Source organism: Lemur catta, chromosome 1, assembly GCF_020740605.2.
Source record: "Lemur catta isolate mLemCat1 chromosome 1, mLemCat1.pri, whole genome shotgun sequence".
Classification (NCBI taxonomy): Eukaryota; Metazoa; Chordata; class Mammalia; order Primates; family Lemuridae; genus Lemur; species Lemur catta.
Window position 1 is genome coordinate 270,147,798 of NC_059128.1, and position 22,522 is coordinate 270,170,319.

Genomic DNA, 22,522 nt, shown 5'->3' on the forward strand with positions numbered 1-22,522 from the left:
TTCTCAGGTGGTTCAGAATTACAGTTTCAGTCCACGGTTGAATGTGATCATTTCAATCATTTTTTCATTCCCCAAAGAGATTATCATTCTTTTATAAAATGCTTATTAGGGAGGACATTGAAAATTCAGAACAATTTTATTTTCTGCTTATCTTCCAAGGGCCATGAGATCAGGATCCAGATGTTCTGACTCAGCCAAGGGCAGGGTTGTTCCCTGGCAGAGGAAAATTGAGATTCTGCATGTAGGAGACAAAAAGGAATGGAGATGCATGTACTTGAAAGATAGATACACCGGCACAGTCATTTCTAACATATTCACTCAGCTAAAGAGCATGAAGAAGTGTTTGAAGACTAAGATGTCCTTTGACTCTAACCATTGTAAATGCAGTTGAAAAATAAAAGACTACAGCACAAATGAAAATAAACATAGCAGAATCATCGAGAAAATACATTACCTTATTTCATGCATTTGGGAAGCTTCAAGTCAGAGTAGTAGCAAGGAAAGCTAAGTGTCATTCTCCTTTCTATGAGTCATCCTTGCTCTTCCTACTTTGCTTATTTTTATGTTCCTGAGGCTCCCTCTTCCTGTTTGTGATTTTTTCCCTGTCTTTAAACCAAATGAAATGATATTTGAAAACAGCCTTGTTTAATTTGTTAGTACTTTTCTTCCTTGTTTCTCCACACTTCCAGCAACATTGATGTTGAAGAAAAATAATTCCAAGAATTCCAAGAAGAAAAATAAATATCAGTCTGTTTTAAATATTTGAACATTTACTAAAAACTATTACTAAAACATTTACCATGTTTTCTGTTAAGTTCCTTCAAGCGCCTTTCTTTGCTCATTCCAGTATACAGATACACAGTTCATCACATCATTCAGCTTTACACTCAAATGCTTCAATTCATCAGGAAGTTCACCGTGTGTAACATGTTACCCAAAGCATGCTTTGATTTCAGTTAAATTGTTTTGGAACAAAACGCTTCATTGAAACTTCAAAATCTAATACTAAAAATGGTGTGATGCAAATGGCTTGTAAGAAAAATCATTTTATATATGCATATATGAAAGTCCATTATTTTAAACATGATATAACTTTATTTTTATTTATTTTATTTTATTTCAGAGTATTATGGGGTAAAAATGCTTTGGTTGCATAAATTGCCTTTGCACTGCCTGACAAGCATGACTGCCCCCAAACAGTGTGTATTGCATCCATTAAGTATGGATTTACCCATCCTCTCCTCCGCACTTCTACCTGCCTGACACCCGATGAATATTATTTCCCATATGTGCACATTAGTGTTGATTAATTAGTACCAATTTACTGGTAAGTATATGTGGTGTTTGTTTTTCCATTCTCGTGATACTTCACTTATAATACTGGGCTCCAGCTCCATCCAGGATAGTATAATAGGTAGTTCATCATTTTTTAATAGCTGAGTAGTACTCCATGGTATACATATACCACATTTTATTAATCCAGTCATGTATTGATGGGCACTTGGGTTGTTTCCACATCTTTGCAATTGTGAATTGTGCCTCTATGAACATTACAGTGCAGATGCATTTTTTTACAGAATGTCTTTTTTTTTCCTTTGGGTAGATAACCCAGTAGCGGGATTGCTGGATCAAAGGGTATTTCGACTTTGGGTTCTTTGAGATCTCTCCATACCACTTTCCACAGAGGTTGTACTACTTTGCAGTCCCACCAGCAGTGTATGAGTGTTCCTATCTCTCTGCATCCATGCCAACATTTGTTGTTTTGGGACTTTTTGATAAAAGCCATTTTCACTGGAGTTAATTGATACCTCATTGTGGTTTTGATTTGCATTTCCATAATGATTATTGATGTTGAGCATTTTTTCATATGTTTTTTGGCCATTAGTCTATCTTCTTTTGGAAACTTTCTGTTCACGTCCTTTGCCCACTTTTTAATGGGGTCTTTTGATTTTTTTCTTGCTGATTTTCCTGAGTTCTGTATAGATTCTTGTTATTAGCTCTTTATCAGATGTATAGCTTTCAAATATGTTTTCCCATTATGTACATTGTCTATTCGCTCTAGTGATAGTTTCCTTGGCTTTGGAGAAGCTTTTTAATTTGATTAAGGATTAAGTCCCATTTATTTATTTATTTATTTGTTATTGTTGCTGTGATTGCTGTTGGGCTCTTACTCATAAATTTTTTGCCTGGGCTGATGTCTGTAGAGTTTTTCCAATGTTTTCTTCTAGAATCCTTATGGTTTAATGCCTTAGGTGTAAGTCTGCTATCCATCATGAGTTGATTTTTGTGAGAGATGAGAGGTGCAGATCCTCTTTCAGTCTTCTACATGTGGCTATACAATTTTCCCAGCACCGTTTATTGAATAGGGATTCTTTTTCCCAGTGTATGTTTTTGTCAAAGATCAGATGGCCATATGAGGGTGGTTTAATATCAGGGTACTTAGTACTGTTCCACTGGTCTATGTCTCTGTTCTTGTGCCAGTACCATGATGTTTTGGTTACTATAGCCTTAACATGCCTCTCACTAGATTAATCAGTGACAGAAAACAAAAGACTCTAATAAGCTTAATAAGCTCAATCAGGAATGAAAAAGGAGAAATTACAACCAATACCATGGAAATACAAAATATTATCTCTGAATACTATAAAGGTCTCTATGCACATTAACTCAAAAACATGGAGGACATAGACAAATTCTTAGAAACACACAGCCTCTCTAAACTCAATCAGAAAGAAACAGAATTCCTGAACAGACCAATATCAAGTACTGAAATTGAAGCAGCAGTAAAAAAAACCTTCCTAAAAAAGAAGTCCCAGACCAGATGGATTGACACCTGAACTTTACCAGATCTACAAAGAAGAACTAGTGCCTATCCTGTAGAAATTATTCCACAACATTGAGAAGGAAGGAATCCTCCCCAGACATCTTATGAAGCCAGTATCACACTGATACCAAAGCCAGGAAAGGACTCAACAACAAAAAAAGAAAGCTATAGACCAATATTCCTTATGAATATAGACACAAATATCCTCAATAAAATTCTAGGAAATTGACTTCAGCTGCTCATCAAAAAAATAATCCACCATAAACAAGTCAGTTTCATCCCAGAGATACAAGGATGTGATCAAACTATGCAAATCTATAAATGTAATTCACCACATAAATAGAAGTAAAAACAAAGACTATATGATCTGCTCAATCAATGCAGAAAAAGCATTTGACAAAATTCAGCATCCTTTTATGATAAGAACCTTTAACAAAATAGGCACAGACAGCACTTACCTCAAAATGATAAAATCCATATATGACAAACTCACAACCAACATCACACTGAATGGAGAAAAATTGAAAGCGTTCCTATTTAGAGATGGAACCTGACAAGGCTGCCCTATATTACCACTTCTATTTAACATAGTGCTGAAAGTCCTAGCCAGGATAATCAGACAAGAGAAAGAAATCAAGGGCATCCCAAGGGAGGCAGAAGAGGTTAAACTATTACTCTTTGCTGAAGATATGATCTTATGTCTAGAAAACCCCAAAGATTCTACCATGAAACTATTGGAATTGATAAAAAAAATTCAGCAAAATCTCAGGTTATAAAGTCAATGTACACAAATCAATAGCATTCCTATATGCCAAACTGAGAATCAAATTAAACACTCAGTACTTTCACAATAGCAACAACAACAAAAAAATAAAATACCTAGGAATATATTTAACTAAGGAGGTAAAAGACCTCTACAGGGAGAACTACAAAACACTGAGGAAGGAAATAGCAGTGGATGTAAACAGGTGGAAAACCATACCATGCTCAATTATCAGCAGAATAAATATTGTTAAAATGTCTATGCTACCTAAAGTGATCTACAGATTCAATGCAATCCCTATTAAAATACCAAAATCATTTTTCACAGATCTAGAAAAAAATAATTCTACACTTCATATAGAACCAGAGAAGACCCCATATAGCCAAAGCAACCTTAAGCAAAAAGAATAAATTGGGAGACATCAATTTACCAGACTTCAAATTGTGATATAACTTTAAATATGAGAAGTTTCCATCATTAAGTGAGACAGAGTACAGAGTAAAGGACAAAAGAAACAACTTTTCTATTGGTGCAAACTGTCTGCTTACTTGGAGACTTGCCAATCCCATAAGAATGCTGAGTTTTGTATCCCTAATTAGTGTGGGCACATATTTTACCCTCTTGCAATTCCTAGACTAGGAATGGCCTTCAATTTTGAAGCTTCCTACAGCTGAGGGGTCATTACACATGAAGTTGACAAGTCTGTAAAACATGATGCTGGAAAAATAATGCTCAGCTGGCTTTTATATTGAAAATATTCCTGGAAGAAAGTTAACCCTTATCAAAGACGTCCATACCAGATAGGATAGCCCAGTGATTTGTGTCAGTGATGTTATTAACCAGTCCTGAAGGTAGTTATATTAATAGGATAGGCTTTAAAAGATTGCATGTTAGCCTGAAATTAAACTTAAACCTCCACCATTGAACAAGTCATATTATTTCAGACTTTAAAAAGACTTTAGTGATCATCTAAACTACTTGTCATCAATTAGGAAAAAATATTTTTCAATAGGTTCTCACCAATCTCTACTGCTTATGATCTTTGGAGTCAGATAGACTTAGCTTTACGTATTTGTTCCACTTCTTCCCAGCTTTGGGATCTGTGGAAACCTTCTGAGCCCATTTTCCTCATCTAAATGAGGGTGATATTAGCCATTTCATAGGTTGGTGGGGGGTTCTGTAAGGTAATATCTACAACATTCCCATTATGGAGATCAGCATAATACTTGCTTAATAAATACAATTTTTTTTAATCAGTTCCTTCCAATTCTGGGAAGCCCATTAATTTCCAAATCATCCTGTTGCATCGTTGAACTGAAAGAGTTGTTAGAAAGTTCTTTTCTTATATTGATAATATAATCTGCTTTTCTGTTATTCTTATCTGTGCTTCTCAATTGTGGCTTTGAGCTTCCCAAAAGCAGTTTCTGCCTACTCCCATAGGCCAGAAGAAGTTATGTGAAAATGGTAGAATAACCTCATTATTATTCAAGTTATGTATCCTCAGTTCCTTTCGGTATTTAACTGATATGGTTTCTGCACAATGAAACTGTATAGTCGTATCCTACTGGACAGAATTCGGTATGTGGAAGACCCAATTTATTCCTCCTCAAACCATCCTTATACATCACTAAGAATTTCTGGACACTGTATATCTATTTATTTATGATTTATTTGATTTTTTACTTTACACTAAATTTTCAATCACCAAAAACCGTAATAATTTTCATGGGAGAACTCCCTGGAATTGCATTATACAACTTGTCATAGTACACAAATCCAAGCACACTCTATACCTAGCTCTAAGCAAATGTTGGTTTTCCATGTAATTAAAATGTCCTGTGGGTCAATAGGATGGAATGTTTAAACCAGTTAATGGAATGTGTATTTATACATATATAATCATGGTGTACGGTCAAGTAAATTGTATTTGCATCAGACATCTTTCTTTGGTCAGTGAACAGCTGTCTTCCCTTTTCTTAGGTTTGATGTGAAATTGACAAAGTTGATAGTTAATTCAATAAAGGGAAAATTAGAGAGATGGTGAGGCCAATGATACAGTTTGCTGTGTATTTATGTTCAATGTTGCTAAATAGTAAGAATTGTACCTCCTCTTCTATTCTTCCACTAATACTGTTAATGACTTTACCTGGAGCTGCAGAAGCTATCAGCTTTTGACCTGTTTTTGTTTATGACAGTGGTGGAGTTTGCGTTTAATTTTGATATATATGCTAAATTATTAAAAACAAATGGTAACAGTTTGTTTTAAAATTGGAACATCAAACCTCTAATACAATGTATTTGTATAATTAAGTATAATTTAAATAAAATATTATGAAGTACAGCATAGCAATTTTAATAAAATAGCATTGCTAAAAGGCCAAATTATCAAAAAGAAATTGGGGTTGTGCTTAAATAAGATTCTTCTGTTCTTTATAATTAGTGCCCAGGAAGTCAAGTGTGATACTTGTTAAATTAAACTTTGAAGTGAAGATTAAGATAGGTTTGATAAGGAAAAGATTGCTTTAAATTTATGTAAATAAAAACATCCTAGATGAATCATACTCCAGGAAACTGAAAACTAGACAGACCAAACAATAAAAGATATATTTGTCTATCTGATCTGAAAATAGCTAACATCGTTTTTTTTTAATTATAAATAACAGAAGATACTGTCAAAAATGCATAATTGCCACATTTCTTTCCTTATCAACTTGATTCCCTGATGTTCCTCACTAGGAAATTTAGTGCCATTCTATTCTCTGTTCCAATTTTGTCTGAGGGAGGAAGTGTATTGGACAAATGTGTGCCTACTCTATTTAATTGGTCTCATCTCCATTTAATTAACAGCATCCACATAGTCTCAATGCTGTTGATTCTACAGAGTCCATTTGAAATAATGTGACCCTGACACTGACTTTGCATAGGCTTGTCACAGTGACTGTTCTGAAGGACATGGTACCCAACACAGTGCAATAAGACTTGATTGCTAGACTTCAGAGAACAGCTGCAAAAAGAAAGTTGTCCTTTTGGTGAAGGGAAGCTGAAAAGATAGGGTCTCTCTGTGGATCATTGTGTAAGTATCTTAGCACCAGGAATTGAAAGCCTGAAGGAAAAGAGAGAAAATAAAAAAGGTATCCAATGTAGAGCCAAGACAGATTGAAACTGAAGGGTTAAAGCTTTGATTGACCCCCTGGTTCCAGCTATTGTTTTGTTTTCTGTTTTTGTTTCTTTTCTTACGGTGGTTTAGATAGAATTTTCTATTACTTAAGACAGAAGGAGGCTTAATATATACATTAATTCAACTTGAAAAACTTGGAATCACTTATCCCAGGGATATTTACTGGAAAATATGGAAGTATTATTTCAATTCCAGTTCATGTCCAAAGGCCTGGGACCCCTATATATGACCCCAGTTTATCCAGAGTGACAGTTCTTTCTGTCATGTATTTGCTTATATTATAGGACTGTGTCTCTACACAGACTATTCCAAGTGTCAATTTATTGTATTGCTGCCTATGTCTCCTTTCATTTCTGCTAATATTTGCTTTTTATATTTAAGTGCTTCATTTTTGGATGCATATATATTTATAATTGTTATATGATCTTGAAAAACTGATCCCTTTATTGTTAAGCCTATGTTGTCTTGCACAAGTATAGCAATCTCTGCTCTCTTTTGGTTACCATGTGTATGAAATATCTGTTTTCCATCTCTTCACTTTCAGCTTATATGTGTCCTTAAAGCTATAGTAAGTCTCCTGTAGGCAGGATATAATTGCATATTGTGTCTTCATCCATTTAGTCACTCTATATCTTTTGATTGGAGAATATAATATATTTACATTTAAAGAAATTATTGATAAATAAGGACATACTATTACCATTTTATTAATTTTTCCCTGTTTTGTAGTTTCTTTGTTCCTTTCTTCTCTTGTCTTACTTTGTAAATGTGATGACTTTTTTTTGTCATTGTATGCTGGGGGTACTTTATCTCTTGCATACATTCTACACATGCTTTTTTCTTTGTGGTTACCATGAGACTTAGATAAAACATCTTATAACACTTTATTTTAAGCTGGTAGTGACTTAACTTTGACTACATACAAAAACTCTATAATTAACTCCTTCTCTCCCCACATTTTATGATATCAATATCACAATTTACATCTTTTGGATATTGTATATCCATGAACAAATTATTGTAGTTATAGTTATTTTAATAGTTTTATCTTTTGACTCTTTATATTTATAGTAGAATTAAAATCATTTATATACCACCCTTACACCATTAGAGTATGCTGAATTTAATTAAATTGTTACCTTTACAGTGAGTTTTATACTTTCACATGTTTTCAGGTTGTTAGTTAACATTATTTCATTTCAACTTAAAGAATTCCTTTTACTATTTATTGTAAGGCAGATCTGGTGGTGGTGAACTCCCTCAGATTTTGTTTTTCTGGGAAGGACAGATTTGCAGGGTATAGTATACTTGTTTGAAAATGTTTTTCTTTTTTTTTTTTAATTTCAGAACTTTGAATGTGTCTTCCCACTCTCTCCTACTGAGAAATTTGCTTTTAGTGCTATGAAGTGTGAAGAGTTACTTTTTTCTTGCTGCTTTCAAAGAATTTGATTATAATGTGTCTAGGTGAAAATCTATTTATATTTTGTTTAATTTGGGTTTGTGGTGATTCATAGATCTAGATGTTCATTTCCCTCTTATAGATTTGGGAAGTTTTCTGTCATTATTTTTTTAAATAGACTTGCAGTCATCTTGCCTTTCTCTATTCCACTTGGAATTTCTTATACATACTGTTTGCTTGATGGTGACCTGAAACTACTGTAGTCATTCTTCACTTTTTCATTTGTTCTACTTTTTATTCAGCTGACTGGGCAATATCAAATGACCTCTCTTTAAGCTCTCTGATTGTTTCTTCTGTTTGGTCAAGTTCAAATGGTCCATAACTTATAATGGTTTGATTTACATTTTTAAAATTTTTTTATTTCAAAATATTAAGGGAGTACAAATGGTTTTATTACATGGATAACTATTTTTATAATGCTTAACTCAGGGCTTTTAATGTGGTCAACATCCAAACATTGTACATTGTATCTGATAGTTAGGTTTTTACCTCTCCCCTGTTGCCCATGCCCTTTTCTTGATTTCTGATGACCTTTAAATCTCCTCCTGCCCATATGCACCCATAGAATAGCTACTAAGTATTAGAGAGTACATGCAGTATTTGTTTTTCCATTTCTGTGATACTTCATTTAGAAAAATGGTCTCCAGTTCCATCCAAGTTGCTGCAAAAAAACATTATTTCATTCCTTTTTTGGCTGAGTAGTACACCATGGTATATACACGTTCACTACATTTTATTAATCCACTCACGAATTGAGGGGAACTTAGGTTGATTTCACATTTTTGAGATTGTGAATTATGCTGCAATAAACATTCAAGGGCAGGTGACTTTTTGATAAAATGACTTCTTTTCTTTTGGGTATATACCAGTAGTGGGATTGCTGGATTGAATGGTAGGTCTACTTTTAGGTTTTTGAGAAATCTCCTTACTGCTTACCATAGAGGCTGTACTAATTTGCAGTCCCACCAACAGTGTGTAAGCATTCTTTTCTTTCTGCATTCATGCCAGCATCTATTGTTTCTTGACTTTTCAGTATTGACTATTCTGACTGAGGTAAGGTGATTTCCCATTGTGGTTTTAATTTGCATTTCCCTGATAAGTAGTGATATTGAGCATTTCATCAAATGTTTTTTGGCCATTTCTCTTTTTTTCAAAAAAAGTCTCTTTATAACCTTTGTCCACATTTTAATGGGGTTGTTTGTTTTTTTCTTATTAATTTGAGTTCTTTGGAGATTCTGAATATTAACCCTTTATTGAATGTATACATAGTACATATTTCCTTTCATTTTGTACATTATCTATTTACTGCATTGATTATTTCCTTTATTGTGCAGAAGCTTTTTAATTTAATCAAGCCCCATTTGTTTATCTTTCTTGTTGCTATATTTGCCTTTAGGGTCTTAGTCATAAATTCTTTGCTTAGGACAATGTCTAGAAGAGTTTTTCCTACATTTTATTCTATAATTTTATGTTTTAATGCCTTACATTTAAGTGTTTTATCCATCTTGAATTAATTTTTGTATATGGTGAGAGATAGGGGCTTTGTTTCATTCTTCTGCATGTGGCTATCCAGTTTTCCCAGCGCTATTTATTGAATAAGGTGTACTTTCCCTAGTGTATGTTGTTTTCTGCTTTATTGAAGATCAGTTGGTTGCATGTAGATGGATTTATATCTGGGTTCTCTATTCTGTTTCATTGGTCAATATCTCTACTTTTATACCAGTACCATGCTGTTTTGGTTACTATAAACAGGTAGTATAATTTGAAGTCTGGTAATGTGCTGCTTCCAGATTTGTGAATTTTGCTTAAGATTGCTTTGGCTATTTGAGCTCTTTTTTGGTTACAAATGAAACATAGAATTAGTTACTCTAGATTTGTGAAATATGACATTGGTATTTTGATGGGGGCTATGTTGAATCTGTAAATCACTTTGGGCAGTATGGACATTTTAACAATCCATGAGCATGAGATGTTTTATCATTTGTTTGTGCCATTTTCAATTTCTTTCACCAGTGTTTCATAGTTCTCCTTGTAGAGATCTTTCACTTCCTTGGTTAAGTATATTCCTAAGTATTTTATTTCTGTATAGCTATTGTGAATGGTATTGAGCCATCGATTTGACTTGCATCCTAACTGTTATTGGTATATAGAAATGCTACTGATTTGTGTATATTGATTTTGTAACCTGAGACTTTGCTGAATATATTTATCAATTCTAGGAGTCTTTTGGTGGAGTCTTTGGGATATTGTAGATACAAGATAATATTATCAGATAAAAGTGATAGTTTTATCTCCTCTTTCCTGATATGGTTACAATTTATTTCCTTCTCTTGCCTGATTTCTTTGGCTAGGACTTCTAGTAATATGTTCAATAGAAGTGGTGACAGTGGTCACTCTTGTCTTGTTTCAGCTCATAGGGGGAATGCTTTCAACTTTTCCCCATTCAGTATGATGCTGCCTGTGGGTTTGTCATATATGGCTTTCATAATTTTGAGGTATAACCCTTCTATGCTTAGTTCATTGAGAGTTTTTATCATGTAAGTGTGCTGGATTTTACTGAGTGCTTTTTCTCCATCTATTGAGATGATCATATGGTCTTTATTATTGCTTCTCTTTTTGTGGTGAATCATATTCATAAATTTTCATATGTTGAACCATTCTTACATAACTGGGATGAAACCCACTTCATGGTAAATTAGCTTTTAAATGTGCTATTGAATTCAGTTTGTTAGTATTTTTTTGAGGATTTTTGGATCCATATTCATAAGGGATATTGGTTTGTAGTTGTTTTTTTTTTAAATTGTGTTCTTTCCTTGCTTTGGTATCAAGATGATACTGGCTTCATAGAATGAATTAGAGAGGATTCCCTCCTTTTCGCCATTATGGAATAATTTCTATAGGACAGGTACCAGTTCTTTGTAGATCTGGCAGAATTTGGTTGTGAATACTTCTTGTCTGGAGCTTTTTTTTTTTTAATTGTTGAGAGATTTTTTTTTTTATTAGTCCTTCAATCTAGTTGCTTGTCATTGGTCTATTCAGGGTTTCTATTTATTCCTGACTAAGGCTTTGGAGGTTGTGTGTTTCCAGGAATTTATCCATTTCTTTATGTTTTCTAGTTTATGTGCATAGATTTTTTTTTAGTACTCATCAATAATATTTTATATTTCTGTGGTATCAGTTGTAATGTCTCCTTTATCATTTTTGATATAGCCTATTTGTGTTTCTCTTCTATTTATGGTTAATTTCACTAGAGCACTATTGATATTTTTTCTTTTTTTATCTTTTCAAAGAACCAACTTTTTGTTTCATTGATCCTTTAGATATAAAGGATCAATGAAATATATATATATATATATATATATATATATATATATATATATATATATATATATATATATTTGGTTTCCATTTTGTTTAGTTCTGCTCTGAGTCTTCTTATTTCTTTTGCTAGTTTTACATTTGGTTTGCTCTTCCTTTTCTAGTTTCTTGAGATGTGATACTAGATTGTTATTTTGTGATTTTTCTGTCTTTTGATGTAGCTATTTAAGGCCATGAATTTTTCCTTTAGGACTGCTTTTCTTGTATCCCATACGTTTTGATAGCTATGTCCTCTTCATCATTTAGTTCAAGAAATCCTTTGATTTCCATCTTAATTTCACTCTTGACTCAATAATCGTTTAGCAGCAGGTTGTTTAATTTCCATGACTTTGTGTAGACTTGAGGGCTTCTCTTGGAATTGATTTCTAGTTTTATTCCATTGTGGTCTGAGAAGATACATGGTATAATTTTTTTTTTAATTTGATGACACATGTTTTATACCCTAAGAGATGATCAGTCTTGAAGAATGTCCCATATGGTGATGCGAAGAATGTATATTCAGTAGTTTTTTGGTAGAATTTTTTTAAATGACTGTTAGATCCATTTATTCTAGAGTCCCATTTATATCCAGTGTTTCTTGATTTATTTTCTGTGTTGATGTTCTGTCCAGCTCTGTCAGTGGGGTGTTGAAGTCTCCCACAATTACAATGCTTTGCTTAGATCTAGTAGGATTTGCTTTAAGAATCTGGGAGCTCCTGTGTTAGGTGCATATATATTTAGGACTGTTATGTCTTGTTGAATTGCTTTTGCCATTGTATAGTAAACATCTTGTCTTTTTTTCTTTTTTACCATTGTTGATTTGAAGTCTATTTTGTCTAATATGAGAATGGCTACACCTGTTCTCTTTTGATTTCCATGCATGTGGAATATTATTTTCTGTCCCTTTACCTTGAGTCTGTGTGAATTCTTGTGGATTAGATATGATTCCTAGAGAATAGATACTTGGCTTGTGTTTTTCATCCATTCAGCCAGTTTATGTCTTTTAAGTGGGGCATTTAGACCATTCACATTCAGTATTGATATTGATATGTGAGATGATGTTCTGTTCATCATGTTGAGGGATACTTTATTGTTTTGTTTTCTCTCTTATGCTATTGTTTTATAAGAACTGTGAACTTTAACTTTTGGGTTTTTATTTTTTTACACTGGTGGGTATCTATTGTGCTGTTCTGTGCATAATGCAGTTCTGAGTATTTCCTGTGGTTCAGGCATAGTAATGACAAGTTCCCTTAGCATTTACTTGCCTGGAAAAGTCTTTATTTCTCCATCATTTATGAAACTTAGTTTTTCAAGATAAAAAATTCTTGGCTGTCAGTTTTTCTGTTTATGAAGACTAAAAATGGTTCCCAATCCCTTCTGGCTTATAAAGTCTCTGCTGAGAAGTCTGCTGTTAGCCTGATGCGTTTTCCTTTGTAGGTTACTTTTTTCTTTCATCTTGCTGTTTGTAGAATTTCCTCCTTCATTTTGACCTTGGCCAGTTAATGACTATGTGTCTTGGAGCTGTCTTGTTTGCTCTGAATCTTCCCAGTATTTGATGACTATTTTATATCTGGATATCTGAATCTCTGGCAATACCAGGGAAGTTATCCTCAATAATTTCCTAAAATAGGTTTTCCATGGTTTATGCTTTTTCTTCTTCTCCCTCTGCAATACCTATAATTCATATACTGACTTGTTTCGCATAGTCCCATACTTCTCTGAGTGACTGTTCATTCTTCCTTATTCTTATTTCTGCATCATTGACTGATTGGGATAATTCAAGAGCTTTGTCTTCATGCTCCAGGATTCTTCCCTCAGCTTGGTTTACCTTGTTATTGAAGCTTCCTGCTGTATCTTGAAATTCCCTAAATGACTCTTTCAATCCTTTATGTTCTATTATATTCTTTCTTATGTTGTCTAGCTCTTTTCATTTTTCTCATAAATTTTTCATTTTTTTTCATTGATGTCCTGAAATACTTTTGTGTCTTTTTGTTGCTTTTTAACATTTGCTTCAATTCCATTCATCTTATTTTTCCATCCATGTCCTGAATTCCATTTCTGCCACTTTGATAATTTCCTTTTGGTTAGGGTCCATTGCTCTTGATCCATTGTGATCCCTTGGGCATGTCAAACTATTTTGTTTTTTTATGTTGCCAAAGTTCTTTTGCTCATCTGAATCTTCTTCTGTCAGCTCAGAGCTGATAGGTTTGCAGCACAACTCTTCTCCTTTCCTGGGAACCCTCCTCCTTAGGGAGAAGAGAGGTCTCTAGGTGGTCCTTTTGTGTCCTACTCTGGAAGACTGGCCTAGCAGGGAAGGGGTGGGTACACTGAGAACCTTTAGTATAGCTGTTCTGTTTTGTCCCATTCCTCTGTGATTGTGATAGTTCAAGCCAGTGCTGGATGATCTTTGCACAGACTGGTGGGTAGTTCCCCAAGCCACTGTTGGGAGGTGGGCAAGACCCTCTCCACAGAGGCTGGGATTGCAGGGAATTACTCTGCCCAGGAGTACCCATGGAGATAACAGTAGAAGCTGGGCAAGGCTATCTAGGCAGTGGTCATGGGTATCCATGCTGTGGATATTTGCTCAAACCTGGTCTAAGTGTGATGGCAGCTTGAGGCTGATGGGTCCCTGCCAGAACATTGGACTTTGGGGTGGTTACCACCAGGTGGCCACCAGGAGCCTTTGGGGTGGGGCCACAGGGCTCAATGGAAGCAAGAATACTTGTAGCCAGATCTGGGGGCCCAGGGCAGCATTGGCTCCTCAGGGGTGGAGCTGAAGGCCTGGGGGCAAAAGTTGGGGCTTGGTGGCAGAGCCTTAAGGCCCACAAGCAGCACTGGAGCCTTGAGGGAAGATCCTTGGGGCCCAAAGGCAGATATAGACCCTTGGGGGGACAGAGCTTGGGCCCAGCAGCCTTGGGGGAGAGTCAGAAACAAAGCCTCAGTGGCTGGAAGGAGTGTTGGAGGCTTGGAGGTACAACTGCAGACCCAGTGGCAGCAGCGGAGCCTTAGGACACAGGGGCAGCACTAGAGCCTCAGTAGGCAGAGACATGGGCCCAGTGGCAGCACTGGAGTCTCAAGGCACGGAGCCATGGCCTGGAGACAGGTCAGGAGCTGTGTAGGGGGAACTGCAAGGTGGGACAGCAGCATTGGAACTGTGGAGGTGGAGCTGCACATGGTGGGGTAGCATGGGGGTCACGGGTGGAGTTGTGGGGCTGGGGCCATGGGGCAGCCAGGACTTTCTCCCTGCCCAGGTCCCATGGAAGCCATCCCTGTAAGGGTTCTCAGGTGGTGTCTGTGGCATGTCTTGTGACTGTTCTGCTCACATTCCCTGTTGGGGGCAAGGGTGCTCAGCTCCCAGTCACAAGGCATGGCACGGGAGAGCGTTCACACTGCCTACTACTTGCCCAACCCAGCAGCAGTGATGCAGAGGCAGCTGCAGCAAAGTTGAGCTTGGAGCTCTGTATCTGAGGGAGCTCAGAATGGTGTCAGTTATAGTAACCTGGGAATCATAGCCTCTAGGTCCCTGCTGTGCCTGCTGTCTGGTGTAATGTCTCCGCACAGACAGCAAGCAGCTCCTTGATCAAGCCAGAGGTCTGTGGTGGCATTAGAGGACCTCTCACAGCTTGGGCTACAGTCTCTACAGTAGGAATGTGGAGCCCCTGTGCTCTCTTCTGTTGTCCTTACCTGCATGTCAGTACCTCCCCCAGGTACCTTCCAATATTGCCAAATGAATCACCCATCACCTTCTCCTTGACTCTGAATGTCCCCCATCACTTCTCCAGTGTTTTGCTATGGTAATTCCAAGAAGGCCCACTTGTATATCACCATCCTCCTGTAACTTTCGATCCCCTCCTTGAGAGCAGCATGCTGCTTTTGTCAGCCATCTTGCCCCTCCCCCCGGACTTGCAATTTTTAAATTTTACAGTGGTGCAAAACCATTGCGATTTTGATATACTTTGAATTTTGATTTTTTATCTTTTCCCAGCCTAGCAATATGTAGCACATAAAATATTCAACACTTTATTATAAAATAGGTTTTGTGTTAGATGATTTTGCCCAACAGTAGCCTAATGTAAGTGTTTTCAGCATATTTAGGGTAGACTAGGCTAAGCTATAATGTTTCGCAGGTTAGGTGTATTAAATGTGTTTTTGACTTGCAATATTTTCAACTTGCAGTAGGTTTATTAAGACGTAACCGCATCACAAATCAAAGAGCATCTATGTGTTGTTGATGCTTTTGGTGGAATTTTTCTATTCAGTCATTGTGTCCTTCAGCCCCAGAATTTCAGTTTTGCTCTATTTTATGGTTTCTATCTCTTTGTTGAACATCTAATTTTGTTTATGTACTGTTATTATTTCATTTGATTGTTTGGTTTTTTCATTTTCCTTTTTTTTTTTTTGGTAGTGCATTGAGCTTCCTTAATAGGATTTTTGAGGATTCTTTGTTGGGTGGTTCATATATCTACATTTCTTTAGGGTCAGTTACTCATACGTTATTTTTTTCTTTGGTGATATCACATTTCCCAGACTATTCAAAATCTTTGTTGCCCTGCATTGATGTCTATGCATTTGAATAAGAAGGCACCTTTTCCATTCTTTACACACTGGATTCAGCAGGAAAACCCTTCACCATTCAGTCTGTCCAGAGATTCTGGGAAGGTTGGCTGCTGAAGTTCATGGATGCACTTATTGCTAGAGTCCTTGGTTTGGCTGGCCTGGTGCCTGGGTAAGTGAGCAGCCCTGGCTCTTGGCTCCACAGGATCCAGCCTGAGTCTGTGGGAGTGGGTCTACAGGCAGTCCCCACTGGAGGAGGCCTGGTACTTGAGTCTGTGTGTATGGGCCTGGTGCCTGGGCCCAGAGGAGTAGGCCTGGATCCTGTGTTTACAGATACGGGCCTGGGTCCCGGGTATATGGGATCTTGCCCAAGGTCCACTGGGCTGGGTCTGGTGACTGGGTTCATGGTGGCAGGCTTGAAGTCTAGGTCCTGAAGTCTAGGCCTTGAAGTCTAGGTCCTTGAAGGCTAGGCCTGGAGCCTGAGTCTGCAAAGGTCAACTTGAAGGCTGGATCCATGTGGGCCTACCAAGAGTCCAAAACTATGGGAGCCAACCTGGTGATGGGATGGGTATGTGGGCAAGAGTCCATGAGGGCAGACCTGGGGCCAAGAACCACAGTGGTCTGTCTGGATCCTGGGTCCACAGGGGCTAGCCTGGCATTGGGGAGGTCTGTAAGCTGGCCTCAGGGGGTCATGTTACTGGGGACCACAGTGAAGCCAGGCGCTCCCTTCACTCTTCCACTCTCATGTGGAGGGTATTGCTCTTGGCACTGTGCTATTCTACACAGACTTAGGGGAGGGAAGATACAGGTAATATAAAAGTATCCTTTCTAGCCTCTTCAATCCATCTTTTCTATTCCTTTGCTTTTTTCAGGTGTTGTAATCTCTTGACTGAATTTCTTAAGTCTTGTTAAAGTATTTTCATGCATGGATGGTTGTTCAAATTGATGTTTATGTGAGAAGCACTAGAAACTCCTAACATCTTGCTGATATCATTCCTTCAACATTATTTTTAATAATATGTAAACAGAGGCCAAAATATTAACATTTTGTTTACTGCAAATAGTTGATACATAGGGGATTATTGTAGTGTCTTTTTTCTTACCAGGGTTTGTTTTTCTTAATGTGCTAAGTAAGGGATTATCCATAGGAGAATAATTAATTTTCCTAAGGTAGAAATTTGTGATCAGTTTAGTTGTCAAGAAAGTTTTAAGTAAGTTAAAGCATGTAGGTATTCTTTGGGGACAAATAATATGAGCAGGTGTAGAAATTTTGGATTTGTTAGTAAAATGATGAATAATTTGATATAAATGAAAATAGATAGTTAAAAATGAAGTATAATAATGAAAACATTACAAGGCCTTACACATGGGAGGTACAAAAACCTGATGACTACTACAAAACTCTAGCATTCTTAGGTATTGGCTGTGTAACCCAGGACCCCCTAGGCTGATGACTGTTATGCAATGAAGACATATACTATAAAGCATAAAATAAAGTGTTTGGCAATGGAATGGCTCATGTTTGTATCTAACTGTGCTCCTAAGATACTGTGGATGATTGTTTTCCTGAACCCATGAAATTGTGATTGTATTTTGAAATGTATTTAAAATATGTTGAAATTTTAGCACTTGCTAATAGCTACCAAAATTACTTTTCAACTGAAATTTGAGGAAGAAACTTATTCACCTTCCTATGTACTGCCAACCTGTATTAATGTTAAATGGTAGAATTTCTATTTCTCTAGGATCACTGGATAAACTGTGGTCATATTTAGAATTCTCTTTGCTTTAGGTTGAATTTTAGATTAGACTTGTACTTCAATTAGCAGTGAGCCTACTTTTAAGAATGTATTAAACTTCAATTTCTACATAAATTTCATAATTAAACAGTTATATGTTTTGATTATGGCTTTCCTTTGACAACTCAGTACATCTATTCATTTTTTTTTAATAATAGAGTTCGAAAAGGCCCAGGAGTTCCTGCTTTATTTTACCAGAGGAAATGGATACCCAAATTTGTTCAGTTGCTTGCCCAAGTTTAGCAAACATGCTGAAGTTCCTCAGTGCTTTTTAAGCTTTGCTAAACTGACCCAGCTCTCAAAAATATTTGTTAAACTTTGATCCAAAACATCTTTGGCATGTCTTCCAAGAATGAGCTTTGGAAAAAAATAAGTCTGCTGGAATAGTGATGTACTCAGCTTTTTCTTTTTCCAGAAGTTTAGTATATGAAGGAAATGAGTTCTAATATTAGAATTACATTTTTTATTTGAAGAGTTTTAGTTTGATTATGTAAAGCTTAAATGTTAAGCTATGGTAATCATCAGACTCACTTCTATAAATGCATAACATTCAATATTTTCTAGAGGCAGTAGAGAATAGGGCATTTAAGATGCACTATAGTGAATTTATGCTATCAAAGACAAAACACCCATTCTACTAAATGAAGTACCCCAAGAATGGAAAAATAAGCACATGTACTCACCAGCAAATTGGTTTCCCTGAGTATCACCTAAGTGCACATTTGGGAATAACACCAATTGGGTGTCGGGCAGATGTGGGGGGTGGGAGGGGATGGGTGTATACCTACATAATGAGTGCAATGCGCACTGTCTGGGGAATGGACACGCTTGAAGCTCTGACATGGGGGGGGCATGGGCAATATACATAACCTAAACTTTTGTACCCCCATAATAAGCTGAAATAAATAAAAAGACAAAACACCTATTTACAAATGAATAACAGCAAGAAAATTAAAGCTAAGCACCAAAAGAGGAAACGAGGCTAGAGGAGACCTTAAAAATTTGTAGTAGAACTATTTTTTCCAGTTTAATATATTTTTTTTTATTTCAGCTTATTATGGGGGTACAAAAGTTCAGGTTATATATATTGCCCATGTCCTGCCCATCCCCCTGAGTCAGAGCTTCAACCCTATCAAAAAGTGGGCAAATGACATGAATAGAAATTTTTCAAAAGAAGATATAAGAATGGCTAACAAACATATGAAAAAATGCTCAGCATCCCTAATCATCAGGGAAACGCAAATCAAAACCACAATGAGATACCACTTAACTCCAGTGAGAATGGCTATCAAAGAGTCCCAAAACAACACATGTTGGCGTGGATGCGGAGAGACAATTTAATATTTTGAACACAATTGAAAAAATAACTTTAAAGTAAAAAAATGTATATTTCCATAATTATGTGGTAACTTTCAAATCTTTTAAAAAATGAACGAACACTTGACAAAGTCTGGGCCAGGTGCAATCTGGGGATAAAAAGACAGTCAGTTTGCTGCCTGTGGGGAGATTAATAACTTTGTGGGGTAAATAGAAATGGAGAAGAAATATATTAAAGTTCATATTTTAGAGTAACTGGAGATTTTGTAATGTGTCTCATTTTTAGTCTCAGGATAAGAATATTTTGACATAAAAGTGAAATTCTGACCACATCACAATATGAATTTCTGGTGTTGAAACAAGATAATTTACTGGCTTTGGAAAGGACTTAGGGTAGTTTTCAAAAAACCCAAGCATAATAACAAGAAAACTGCATAGATGAAGTAATAGATGGGGAGAAAAAAATGTTAATAAATACAGTGTAAGCTTAGTACCAGAGATTGTAGGTCATGAGGACTTGTGTGATGTGTCACATATACATAAATAAATAAGGTCTAAATGAATAAAGTTTATTCATATTTATGATGAACAATATGGTGTTTGGGGTATATGTATACATTTTGGAATGGCCAAATCAAGCTATTTAATATATTCTATTACCTTATAGACTTACAATTGTTTTTGTAATGACAACACTTGAAATCTACTTTTAACAATTTTCAAGTATACAATACATTGTTATTAACTATTGCCACCAAGTCATACAATAGGTCTCCTAAACTTATTCTTTCTATCTAACTGAAATTTTAAAAACAATTTTTTTCTATCTCTTTAACTTCGAAGCCAATTATTTTTCTTGGACTTTAAATAATGTGTGGCATGCTAACCTGAGTGCCATTTTGCAAGTTCTTCAGAACAGATTACCCAAGAAAACAGCAACATTCCCTAGCGTCTTATGACATAACCAATGGAATGGTACTCTTGGGAGGAGGAGGAAGAGGTAAAAACTTGTTTTTAGGCCTCTGGTCATGCAATTTTGCTTTGTGGTAGGGACCTTCTACTAGGTTTGACTGTCTAGTCTTACTGTGTCTATTCTCTTATGTCCTGAGGAAATTGTAGGAAAGTCAGAAAGAAACGATTTTTTGTTGTTGTTTTCCCATCAGAAGATCCTTCACTCCCCTCTAAGGATGTGGAACTTTGTGTTGGAGCAAGATGAGAAGGAGAGAAATGAAGCTTCTTTGCCATCCTGTTTGGGGGGAATTGATGGGGCACACACTTTTGAGGGACACATGATCTCTTTCTTAGCAGTAACTTGCTAAAGGTGTTGATGCCAATGGACAAGGTCAAAGTTCAGCTTGTCTGGTAATAGCAAGAGAGTGTTTGATGAGTGTTTTATGTGCACAATGAATCAGCTTTACCTCAAAATATATTTTGGCTTCCTCAGTGATACAATGCTGAATGTACACATATGCACACCACGTACAGTCTGTCAGTCTCAAAAACGGCATTATATCTACACCCTTCTGGCTATCCTAGAGGCACTAAGAGTTAGAAGAGTCTGATCATAACCTCGAATCTTTTCCGTAATATGGGAATAAACTCTGTAATCTTTGTCTCTCCTTGTGGTAGCTTTAACTCTCAAATAACTTCTTTTTTTATATGCATTTCTCTTAGTTGGGTGCCTGATGCCACATTATCATACTTTATTTATTACTTAATGTTCCCATTTCCCTCCCAGTAATTTAGAATGTTCCAGTATCTGTTAAGAGTTTTCATACTCCCATTTCATGTTTGCTCAGCCAAGTAACACATGTAAAATCCCTTTAATCTAAGCTTATAAAATCAATCCTCTATTGCCTTAATTGTTCCTAGTAGTGCTTTCTGAACTTTACCAGGCTTGTTTGGCAGAATTATGGTGAGAAAGTTGGAGCCAGACTGTCAGTAGCAAAGTGTTTTCCATGCCATTACCCTTGGCAATTGCAGGTTTTATCCAGGCTTGAAAACAGCCCAGTGCCTGCTCTCTTTTCCCTGTTTTTTACCAGCCTACAGATTCCAGCTGTGGTCAGCTGGTGAGCCTTGAGCAGCAGGGACAGCGTGCGCATGTTTTGGGTTGGATTCAGGGCTCATGTAACGTTGGGACAGTGAACCCTCAGATGGGATCCAATAGCACCCCTGGTTGTTTTCCCTTCCTGACCAGAATGTCTCAGCTTAATGCAATCATTTTAACATCAATGAGGGCGGCTGGAAAAATTCTTTATCAGAGCCTCAAAATAAAAGCAATTCCAAAATGTTTTCTTTTCCATTGCACATTTCCAGAACTTTGATTTTTCCTGATGAAATGCTCCTTGCATGTGCAATGTTCCAAGATTCACCTAGATTAGGGGAAGATGATTATTCAGGGGAGAAGAGGTCAAAATGTACGTAAATAATCTCATGTTATGACACTATGCTTGAGTGTTTCAAAGAGAAATGATGCTCTGTGCAATGGTTTTTAAAGTCACTCTCAAGTTTTTTATTTGCATATTTTTGTTTCCTCTTAAAAAATCTTTAAAAAAGTTTACTAATTTCTTCTTTTACTGACTATCCATTCTTGCTGTTTATTTAGTGAAAGGTTTATAAGTGAAGAGAGATGAGGAGTACACAGAATAAGTGGTATGTTTATGATATTTGCTCATTTTAAGATTTAGTTTCACAATTTAAGTGAACTTGCTTTGTCTGGTTTGGGGGCTCAAAAATAGGGTAGCTGTTATAATCCCACATCATTATTTTTAGGTTGAGGTGTTAAAAAATATCTGTGTGTATCTATGTGTGTGTGTTTGTGTGTGTCTGTATTCGACTATCTGTCCTTATTCATTTTCTGTTCCTACTATAACAAATTACTACAGATTTAGCAGCTTAGAACACATAGGTCAAAAGTCTGACATGGATCTCTATGAGCTAAAATCGAGGTGTCAGAAGAGTGGGGTTTCTTACCCAAGGCTTTTGGCCTAATTCAGTTCCTTCCAGTTGTAGATCTGAAGTTCCCATCTCCTTGTTCTGTCAGCTGCGGACTGGCCATATCTCCTAGAGTTCTCTTCTCAGTCTTCCCCTGTGGCCATTTATTATTTAGAGCAAGAAAAAGCATGTTGAAACTGAATCTTTCTCATATTTGGAAGCTCTCTGACTTCCCATTCTGTGTCCCTCTTTCATCACATCTCTCTGACACCAGCCAGGGGAAAATTCTCTGCTTTTAATGGCTCGTGTGATCAGATTGTGTCTCTCCAGATAAATA